The sequence below is a fragment of the Rhinoraja longicauda genome, chromosome 37, assembly GCF_053455715.1.
Source record: "Rhinoraja longicauda isolate Sanriku21f chromosome 37, sRhiLon1.1, whole genome shotgun sequence".
Taxonomy (NCBI): Eukaryota; Metazoa; Chordata; class Chondrichthyes; order Rajiformes; family Arhynchobatidae; genus Rhinoraja; species Rhinoraja longicauda.
In genome coordinates, this window is record NC_135989.1 from 896,756 (window position 1) to 908,856 (window position 12,101).

A 12,101-nucleotide genomic window follows, 5' to 3' on the forward strand; every position below is an offset into this window, starting at 1 on the left:
CTTTTCAGACACTAGTGTTGTGGCTGGAGAGCCTCATGGGAAGAACCCCATGGTGGAATAAATCTGATGTGCTCATCCAGTATTACGTGTGATTATTCAGACTGAAGGCAGACCAGCCAAAGTAGATTGGAAGCAGTTACTTGTGAATAAAACAACACACATGTGGGAATCCTTTATACAGGAGAGGGTGTGACTTCAGGGTAAATGTGCTCCCATTCTAGATGGTCAATGGGAGGTATCCCAGTGTATCTCAGTCCCCAGGGACACTGACTGTAGACAGTGAGGGACACTGGAGGTCAGTGGGAGATATCACCATGCACACGTGATACCTGTCCCGCTGAGTTACTCCAGCATTTTGTGTCTACCTTCGATTTAAACCAGTATCTGCAGTTCGTACTGACACATATCACGATGTATCTCAGACCCCAGGAAACAGTTCCTGACTAACAGCCCACAATCAGTGAGGTTACGTAACAAATCATCCTCTATGATAATCCGCAACACTGGTGCTCTGTAATAATGCACTATCAGCCCTGTTCTTTACTCCTTGCACACCCAGGACTGTGCAGGCAAGTGCAAATCCAACTCAATTTACAAATTCGCAGACGATACCAACGTAGTGGGCTAGATATCAAATAATAATGAGACGGAATACAGGAAGGAGAATGAGAACGTAACCTGGTGTCAGGACAACAATCTGTCCCCCAATGTCAGAAAGACAATTGAGATAGTGATTGACTCTAGAAAGTATTGAAAGTTCTGTGGCCACATTTGCAGCTGATATGAAGATCAATGGGACGGTAGGTAGTAAACATAGAAAATAGGTGCAGGCGGAGTGTTCAGGTCAACTGTCCCCTCTCCCGGCCCTGCGAGCCAGCACCACCATTCATTGTGATCGTGGCTGATCAACCACAGTCAGTAACCCATGCATGCCTTCTCCCCATATCCCTTGATTCCGCTAGCCCCTAAAGCTCTATCTGACTAACTTTTAAATTCATCCAGTGAATTGGCCTCTACCACCTTCTGTGGCAGTGAATTCCATAAATTCACAACTCTCTGGGTGAAAAAGTTTTTTCTCATCTCAGTTTTAAATGGCTCCCCGTTATTCTTAGACTGTGGCCCCTGGTTCTGGTCTCCCCCAACATTGGGAACATTTTTCCTGCATCTAGCTTGTCCGGTTCTTTTATAATTTTATATGTTTCTATAAGATCCCCTCTCATCCTTCTAAACTCCAGTGAATTCAAGCCCAGTCTTTCCAATCTTTCCTCATATGACATTCCCGCCATCCCGGGGAATAACCTTGTGAGCCTATGCCACACTGCCTCAATGGCAAGGATGTCCTTACTCAAAGTGGGAGACCAAACCTGCACACAGTACTCCAGATGTGGTCTCACCAGGGCCCTGTACAACTGCAGAAGGACCTCTTTACTCCTTTACTCAAATCCTGTCGTTATGAAGGTCAAAATGCCATCAGCTTTTTTCACTGCCTGCCGTACCTGCATGTTTACTTTCAGTGACATGTCTACAAGGATCCCCAGGACTCGTTGCTCTTCCCTTTAACTAATCTAACACCACTGAGATAATAATCTGCCTCCTTGTTCTTGCCGCCAAAGTGGAAAATCTCATATTTCTTTACTGCATCTTCCTTGCATCTGCCCACTCACTCAACCTGCCCACTCACTCAACCTGCCCACTCACTCAACCTGCCCACTCACTCAACCTGCCCACTCACTCAACCTGTCCAAAACACCCTGCAATCTGCTAGCATCCTATTTGTAGTTTACACTGCCACCCAGCTTTATGTCATCTGCAAATTTGTTGGTGTTACTTTGAATTCCATCATCTAAATCATTAATATATATTGTAAATAGTTGCGGCCCCAGCACTGAGCCTGGTGGCACTCCACTCACCACTGCCTGCCATTCTGACAGGGACCTGATTATTCCTACTCTGGGGAAGTCCCAACGGAGCATGGGAGAGAGAAGGGAAGTTGCGATGCTGGAGCGATGTGGGGAGGGGAGAGATATGTCCATGAGTGAGGGTCTTGCAGAGTGAGGGGGGAGGGCGTGGAGGGGTCTGTGCTGGGACCAGGGTGGGAGAGGAGGGAACAGGTCTAAGGGCAGGGGGAGGGGGAGAGGGGACAGTTGACCTGAACACTCAGCCCACTGTCAGACCCCAGGAAACAGTTCCTGACTAACAGCCCACAATCAGTGAGGTTAAGTAACAAATCATCCTCTATGATAATCCGTAACACTGGTGCTCTGTAATAATGCACTATCAGCCCCCTTCTTTACTCCTTGCACACCTAGGACTGTGCAGGCAAGTGCAAATCCAACTCAATTTACAAATTCGCAGACGATACCAACGTAGTGGGCTAGATATCAAATAATAATGAGACGGAATACAGGAAGGAGAATGACAACATTACCTGGTGTCAGGACAACAATCTGTCCCCCAATGTCAGAAAGACAATTGAGATAGTGATAGACTCTAGGATGCATTGAAGGCTCTGTGGCCAACTTTGCAGCTGATATGAAGATCGGTGGGATGGTAGGTAGTAAACATAGAAAATAGGTGCAGGAGGAGGCCATTTGGCCCTTCGAGCCAGCACCGCCATTCATGCTAATCATGGCTGATCATCCACAATCAGTAACCCATGCCTGCCTTCCCCCCATATCCCATTATTCAGCCAACCCAAGAGCTCCTTCTAACTCTCTTTTAAATTCACCCAATGAATTGGCCTCCACTGCCCTCTGTGGCAGAGAATTCCACAAATTCACAACTCTCTGGGTGAAAAAGTTTTTTCTCATCTCAGTTTTAAATGGCCTCCCCTTTACTCTTAGACAGTGGCCCCTGGTTCAGGACTCACTAAATAGTGTAGAGAAAGCAAGGACTCTGCAGAAGGACAGGTTGGGAGAGTGGGCAGGAAAGTGGTAGATGGAATACAGCACGGTAAAGTGTGGAGTCATGCGTTTTGGTAGTAGGAGTAAAGGCGTAGCCTATTTTCTAAATGAGGAAAGAATTCAGAGCTTGAAGTTGCAAAGGGACTTGGGAGAGCTGGTGCAGGATTCCTAAAAAGTTAAATTGCAAGTAATCCGTAGTAAGGACGGCAAACGCAATGCTCGCATTTATTTTGAGGACCAGAATATAGAAACACAGATGTAATGCTGAGGCTTTATAAGGCACTTGTCAGACTGCATTTGCAGTATTGTGAGTTGTTTGGGCCCCATATCTGAGGAAGGATGAGCTGGCCCTGGAGATGGTCCAGAGGAGGTTTACAAGAATGATCCCAGGAATGAATGAGTTAACATATGATGAGCGTTTGGTGGCACTGGGCCTCGACTCACTGGACTTTAGAAGGAAGTGGGGGGGCCTCATTGAAACTTACTGAAAAGTGAAAGGCCTGGACAGTGAATATGGAGAGGATGTTTCCATTTGTGGGAGAGCCTAGAACCACAGGCCACAACCTCAGAATAAATACTCTTTTGAGTAAAGAAATTCCCCCTCATCTCCTTTCAAAATGCAGGTCCTGCATGTGGTGATCGGTAGAATTCTTGCCACAGACAGCTGTGGAGGGCAAGTCATGAGGTGTTTTTAAGGCATAGATTGACAGAGACTTGATTGGTAAGGGTGTCACGAGTTATGGGGAGGAGACAGGAGAATAGGTAGAGAGGGAAAGATAGATCAGGCATGATAGTATGGCGTAGTAGACCTGATGGGCCAAATGGCCTCATTCTGCTCCTCAAACTCATGAACTTATTACCCAAAGCGGTACACATACCCCGTAAACATTGACAGCCCAGAAGTAGAGATGGTTGAAAGATTCAAATTCCGTGCAGTAAATATCTCCAGCAACTTGTCCTGGAGCAGTCATATCAATGCAATGGCCAAGAAAGCACATCAACACCTCCACCTCCAGAGAAGGTTAAGGAAGTCCCCAGCACCTCTCACCAACTTCTACAGATGCACCACAGAAAGCATTTTATCCAGATGCATCACAGCATGGTTTGGGAACAGTTCTATCTAAGACTGCAAGACATTGCAGAGAATTGTGGACACAGCCCAGACCTTTACTCAAACCAACTTCCCTTCCATTGACTCTATCTACACTTGATGTTGCCTTGGCCAGGCCACCAGCAGAATCAACGATGCAGTCCCACCTCTTCTACAATTGGACTTCACTGGAATTTATCTTGCACAAAACATTATTCTCTTTACCCCGTATTTGTACATAGTGGACGGCTTGGATGTAATCATGAATGGACTTTCTGCTGACTGGATGGCACGTAACACATTGCCGTGGGGAGGGTGAGTGCGATGCTTTGGCTTGAGAGGCTTTGACGTACAGGGTGACAGCGGGATAAGGTCTGGTTTGTGGTTATTGTTCTAATATACACTCTCTGTGGTCCAGTGCAGTAAGGATGGCAGGTTGGGTAGTTAATGCTCCTCCTGCAGGATGTGGGAAGTCAGGGAAACCTTCAGTGTTGCTGTGGAGGTGTGGGAGGTGTGTCCAGCTGCTGCTCCTTACAGACTGCGTAAGGGAACTGGAGCAGCACCTGGATGACATCAGCATCATCCGGACACATCATCAGGACACCCAGGATGTCACAGGTAGGGGTCACAGTGAGGTGGTCACACCTCAGGTAGGGGCAGAAAGTAGATGGGTGATCACCAGCAAAGGGAGTCGTGAGAAAGTGCAGGGGTCTCCTGCGGCCATTCCCCTCGACAACAGCTTTGTCCCTTTGGATCCTGTTGGGGGGATGACTGGCCAGGGAGGGCAGCAGTAGTCAGGTGTGTGGCATCAAGCCCGGCTCTGAGGCACAGTGGGGAAGGTCACAGTCAGGTAGAGTGATAGTGATTGGGGAATCGTTAGTTCAGGAAACAGACAGGAGATTGTGGGGCAGCAAATGAGGCTCCAGGATGGTGTGCTGTCTTCCTGGCCCCAGGGTCTAGGATGTCACCGAGTGGCTGCAGAGCATTCTCAAGGGGGAGGGGGAGCAGCCAGACGTTGTTGTGTACGTTGGCACAAATGACAAAGGTAGGAAAAGGGATGAGGTTCTGTGGACTGAAGACAGGGAATTAGGCAAAAGGTTAATGCAGGACCTCCAGGTAGTAATGCCTGGATTGCCACTGGTGCCACATGCCAGTGAGGGTAGGAACAGGAGGATAGGGCAGATGAATGTGTGGCTGAGGAGTTGGTGCTGGGGGCAGGGAAGATAGAGGTGGTGGTAAACGTGTGGAGCTGAGAACTGAAAAGGGGATGATCACCTTTATGGCAGTGTACGACAGGCCCTCAAATAGTCAGTGGGAATTAGAAGAACAAATGTACTGGGACATTGTAGACAGCTGCAAGACTAAAGGGACACTGTGTGGTCGGTGGGAGATATCACAGTTTATCTCAGTTCCCAGGGAACTGACCGTGGACAGTGAGGGACACTGTGGTCAGTGGGAGATATCACGGTGTATCTCAGTCCACAGATGATCACCCCAGCCAAGTTATTGATATAGACTGTGAATCGCCAAGGCCCAAGCACTGAGCCCTCTTGTACCCACACGTCACTGTTGCCAACCTGAGAATGATCTGCTTATTCCCACCTCTTGCTCTCTGTCCTAAAGCCAATTCTCAATCCATGTCAGTGTGTGAACAATTCCATGTGCTCTGACCTTGTTGACCAGCCTCTTGTGCTGATTTCTGAAGATCCCCCCACACCCCAGCCACTGGTTTCCTCACCTGTTCCACTGGATGTTTCATCAACGTACTCCAGGGACTGTGAAACGTGAAATTCCTTCCACAGCCCACATTGTCTCTGCTCAGCCCTAACAGTGACACGGACTCCCTTCACTCACACTTCCCCATCACATACTGTGAACCCGGCAAGATGAATGGGGAAGTCCCAACGGAGCATGGGAGAGAGAAGGGAAGTTGCGATGCTGGAGCGGGGGGGGAGGGGAGAGATAGGTCGATGAGTGAGGGTCTTGCAGAGTGAGGGGGGAGGGCGTGGAGGGGACTGTGTGGGGCCAGGGAGTGGGAACTACGCTGGGGTCAGGGTGCAAGTGCAGGGGTCTGAGCCAGGAGCGAGGTGGGTGGGGGAGGGGGTGGAGGAGCCGTGCCGAGGCAAAGATGTGAGGGGATGAAGCTGGGACCAGGGTGGGAGGGGAGGGAACAGGTCTAGGGGCAGGAGGAGGGGGGACAGTTGACCTGAACACTCAGCCCACTGTGTGTGTTGGTGACTCGGGACATCCCAGAATATCTCCACAACCCCAACAGCCCGTGTGACTGGGGAACGGGGACCTACCTGTACAATACACAGCGTTGGTGAGGGGTGACGGCCACAGCTGATACACAAAGTAACCGGTGCAGTTCTTCACCCTGATCTCCCGGTTCCAGTAGCAGATGGAACTGCCCCTGGTGAAACAGACGCCCCTGGTCACGTTCCCGTCTCCCACGCTGGGATGGGGACCTGGAATGATGATTATAAACATTGTAAAATGTACCCGGTCACAGTGCGGTGGGGAATGTGAATGTGGAGCCAGTGTAAGGCAGTGATCACAAGCCATGGTCGGGTCTGACCTGCCTCAGTCAGTGGTGAACTGCTGCCCTCACCCTCCCCACCCACACTCCCCACAGCAGCCCCTGCACCCTGAGACCGGCTCCTGGTGCTGACACCCTGGGGTGCCGGGGTCTGGACTGGAAACACAAGCCCCCCCCCCCACCCATGGGTGCTGACAGATGGTGATGAGCGGACACGGGCCGAATCAGTAGCTCAGATGGGACATCATGGTCAGTATGGGCCGAAGGGCCTGTTTCTGGGCCCTATGACCAATGACTAATTATATAGTATTTAGATCAGCCTGATGGGAAATGTCACTAGGTTGGTTACAATAACTTTAACCAGGACACATCACAAACGCTCCAATCACACAGCATCAGCACATTTGTGCTAAATGTTGTGTGTATTTAATTTCTCCACCTCGTTGCTGAACTGTGTGTGTCCTGAGACAGGCCCAGCTCCCTGGGAGCGGCTCCTCCACTGAAACTGCTGATCTGGAGCGGGGACAGCGGGCGGGTGGGATCCGTAGCCCCACTGCCTCCAAACTCCAGGAAGCTGGAGCTTCCCCACCGCACTGCGTGAGGATCCAGGGCCGGAGCGTGGTCTGTGTGACTGTGGGGGACCCGCTCTGGGAGGTTGGGGTCCGTGTCTGTGTGAGGGGCCCTCTGGAGAGATCTGGGTCATCAGTCTGACCCTCCCCCACAATAACTGAGACCATCTGTTGTAAACTCTGACCCTACCGGCTAGCCAGCCTGGGTACCTCCCGGAGCAGTGATCCACTGGAACGGCAGTCTCCGGAATCTTCCATCCACCGGAACTGAAACAACAATCAGAGAGTCAGCCCCTGAACTGAGGGAGTTTGTTCACCCAGAGAAAGACCCAGAATCAGAGCCATTCTCACCCACCCGGTCCCGTTCATCATTCCCCGCAATCATGTTGACATAGATGGAAAATTCGTTGGCAGACACAAAGCAAAGAATAGGAGTAAAAGGGTCCTTTTCAGAATGGCAGGCAGTGGTGAGTGGAGTGCCGCAAGGCTCGATGTTGGGGCCCGAACTGTTTACAATATATATGTATGATTTGGATGAGGGAATTAGAAGCAACTCTAGCAAGTTTGCAGATGACACAAAGCTGGGTGGCAGTGTAAACTGTGAAGAGGATGTTAGGAGGTTGCAGGGTGACCTGGACAGGTTGAGTGAGTGGGCAGACGCGTGGCAGATGCAGTATAATGTAGGTAAATGTGAGGTTATCCACTTTGGTGGCAAAAACAAGGCGGCAGATTATTATCTCAATGGTGTCACATCTCCGTCTCAGATGTGTAATAATGATGCCGACACAGTCTGTATAAGTTACATTACTTAGTTTCTATGATTATTATCACACCTGACTACAAGCTTCTGGCCTTGCAGTATTCAGCACACAGCAAGCACACCTTCTAACTCTCCACTCACCTGATACACAGGTCACGATATTTGTATATCATCATCATGACACATCATCATGACATCCCTCATTACCAGAATTAAACTTTAAATTACTATGTTCTTTCCCACAATTAAACAATTCTTTACTCTTAAAAATTATGTTATTTTTCTCTTAATACAAATATATAAATAATAACTTGTAAACTACCTTTGCCTCTAAACAAATATCATATAATTACTAAACAAAACTATAACTATCGTCTATAACACAAAATCATCATATCTTTTGGGAATTCTCCTTTCATGTTGAAGTCTCCCAGCTGGCACAAGAACATCAGAGTCTGTGGAATCTGCTAATGTGTTGTCATCCAGACACCATCTCTGCTCACCACCTGCGTCGTAGCGTGCTGCCTCTGGAACTCTGGTCACCTCAGGAATCCTCGTTGTCTCAGGAACACCAGTCACCACCTCAGGGATATCTTCTGGCCCCTCTGAATCAGTGACTCTCGGTGGACTTTGGCCCCCCCTCGATTCAAATGTCTCTCGACATGTACTTTTTTACACTCGATACATTCCTCTTGTATATAACACCTTCTGGAGACTTGACTGTCACCCTGCTACTGCTCCTCGATACAACATTGTGTGGCTGCCAATGGTAAGGAGTGTCCATCTTACCACCATCATCTCTCCTCACAAGTACGTCATCACCAGGCATTATTTCTGAGTGCCTGGGTCCTTGTTTCAAGTCGGCATGCCATTTTGCCACACCATTCTTTTCGGCATCACAGTCTCTCAACTCCTGGTCTTCCCTGATCTCTTGCACTTCTGGCATTTTAGTGCGAATTTTCCTTCCAAACAAGGCTGCTGCTGGGCTGTTTCCTGTCGTTGAGTGAGTGATCGCTCGATTATACAGCTACATATGCTAGCAGTGCCTCGTTCCAGTTTTTCCCTTCGGCACGGCCGATTCGTATCCTCTTCTCTATGGACTGGTTTTGTGTCTCTACTTCTAAGTTAGCTTGTGGCCATTTAGAATACCTGTGGTTCTCATGTACTCAGCAAACGTCTCCGAAACAAACTGTGCCCCATTATCGGAGTACAATGTAATAGGCAACCCGTGTCTGGCGGAAATCTCTGCTAATGCCTGTACAGTCTTTTCTGCTGCAGTTGATTTCATCACCGCATACTCATAGTATCTGCTATAGTAGTCTACCACTACCATAATTGATTCACCTGCTGGAAGTAGTCCAAGAAAGTCAACAGCTATGTCAACCCATGGTCCTATTGGCAACTTTGAACTTCCAATTGGTTCTGGTGGTTTGCTCCTCATCTCGGTCGCATTCTGAAGTTCACGTGCATCTGCAACAGCTTTCACTTTAGCCTTTGCCCGGATCAACCCTTCACTTGTGAGTCTGTGTCCCATGAAATCCATCTCAGAGACACCAAACCTGCACTTGTCTTCATTCACAGTGAGACCTGCTTCTTGAAGTTTAGTCAACACAAGCTTCAACCCTCTGTCATGCTCCTCACGAATTGATGCATGGATGATGATGTCATCTGCTATGTTTGCTGCTCCAGGTACACCCTGAATCACTCTGTGGATTTCATACTGATAAATCTCAGGGGCAGCATTGATTCCAAACATCAGTCTTTTGTACAATCCGCAGTGAGTGACAAATGTTGTCACCTCTCTTGACTCTGGATGTAATTCCAATTGGTGATATCCCCACTTGAGATCAATTTTGGAGAACACTTTACTGGTTGATAACTCTTGTAGCATCTCATCGATCGTCAGAATTGGGTGTCTTTCTCTGATTATTGCTTCATTGGCTCTCCTCATGTCCACACACAATCTGATATCATTATTGGGTTTCAGCACTATCACTACTGGACTCACCCATGGTGTTGAATGTTCAACTGGCCCAATAATGTCCTGATCAATCACCTCCTTGATTGTAGCTTCTACTTTTCCACGAAGTCCAAATGGCATCCTCTGCACTGGTTGTGCTCTCGGCTTAACAGTTTCATCAACGGCTAACTTCACTTGCCTTTCAATTTTCCAACCCCTTGGAATACCGAGTGAAATTCCTGCCTCATGTCATCATATGACTGCACTGACTTGACATGCACTGCAATGTGAAGCACTCCCAGCTCTCGAGCTGCACTTGTACTGAGCAGGGGTTCTCCTTTGTCTTCTATCACCACGAATTCTGCATCAGTTTTTCTATCTCCGACTTTTACTTTAGCCGTGAAACATCCAATGGTCTGCAACGGTTCAATTGCAGTTTATGGATATAACTTCTTACTACACCTCCTTGACGTGCATTTGATTTTCTGCTGTTTCAAGCATTCCCAAAGTGATCTGTCAATGATGTTGCTGTCGCTACCAGAATCTATAATTACTGTAACACCTCCGATGGTCACTGCAACTTTCTCCAGACGGCTTTCATTCAATGCAAACTGATAATTCCTTTTAACAGCATGCTCACCAGGTTCATCACTGTCCTCATCACTTCCGAAATCACCTTCTACGTGACAGACGTGACCCTTCTTTTTCTGCCACGGTCTGTCTATCTTGTCACTGGACTTCCCTTTCTCCCTTGCCTTGGAAGATTCACTCTTGTTGTATTCACTTGTATTTTCCATGGCCTTACTTTTACATTCCTTTGCAAAATGATCTTTGCCTCCACACTTTGTACATGTTCTACCTTTTGCCGGACAACATGAATCTTTCCTTATGTGACCCTTGTTGCACCTCCTGTAACACTCAATCTCACTTTCAGGTTTCCTTCTTGGTCTCCCGTGGGACAGCCAGTTAACTTGCCCAGTCTTGGAATCGTGAAATTGTCCCTCAACAGCTTCCAGTGCCGCTGCAATCAACAAAGCATCATTAAGGTTTTTCTAGCAGCCTTCTCCTGAGCTTGTCTGACCTGCATTGCTGGACAACCTGATCCAATATCTGGTTTTCCACATCAACAGCCACATCTGAGTCGCGTCACAAATTGAGCAACAGTTTTGCCTTTTTCCGGAATAAATGGCGTTGAAATGTAGCATTCGGCACCACCACATAATGACTGTTCAATGCATCAACGGCTTTCTTATAGTCATCCTTCATTCCGGTGTCAGGGAGTGCTTTAAACATTTCTTGAACCGTTGGCGATGAAGAGAAGCAACGCTCTCTACTGGGCCTTCTTGCCTGGCGCACTCTCATCACGAAAGAGCCCATGACTGTTGGCGTAGGCCTCGAATTCCTCCAGCCACGTGTTCCACTTCACGCTGACGGTACTCGCAGCACCCGTTGGATCGAGTGTGGAACTCTGTGAAGTGCTAAGAAATCAGCTCCAGCGACTGCCATTATGACCTTTTTCTAACCTTATTTCCAGCAGGTAGTCACAGATTCACAATCCAATATATCCTCATCGCCAATGTCACATCTCTGCCTCAGATGTGTAATAATGATGCAGACACAATCTGTATAAGTTACATTACTTAGTTTCTATGTTTATTGTCTCTCCTGACTGGAACCTTCCAGCCTTGCAGTATTCAGCACACAGCAAGCACACCTTCCATCTCTCCACTCACCTGATACACAGGTCACCATATTTGCATATCATCTCCATGACACATCGTCATGACAAGTGTCAGGTTAGGTAAGGGGGAGGTGCATCGAGACCTGTATATCCTTGTTCACCAGTCACTGAAAGTTGCCGTGCAGGTACAGCAGGCAGTGAAGAAAGCTAATGGAATGTTGGCCTTCATAACAAGAGGATTTCAGTATAGGATTAAAGAGGTTCTTCTGCGGTTTTCTAGGGCCCTGGTGAGACCACATCTGGAGAATTGTGTACAGTTTTGGTCTCCTAATTTGAGGAAGGACATCCTTGTAATTGAGGCAGTAGCTTCACGAAATTGATCCCTGGGATGGCGGGACTGTCATATGAGGAAGGATTGAAAAGACTAGGCTTGTATTCACTGGGGTTTAGAAGGATGAGAGGGGATCTTATAGAGACATATACAATTATAAAAGGACTGGACAAGCTAGATGCAGGAAAAATGTTCCCAATGTTGGGCGAGTCCATAACCAAGTCAAGTCAAGTCAAGTCAATTTTATTTGTATAGAACATTTAAAAAC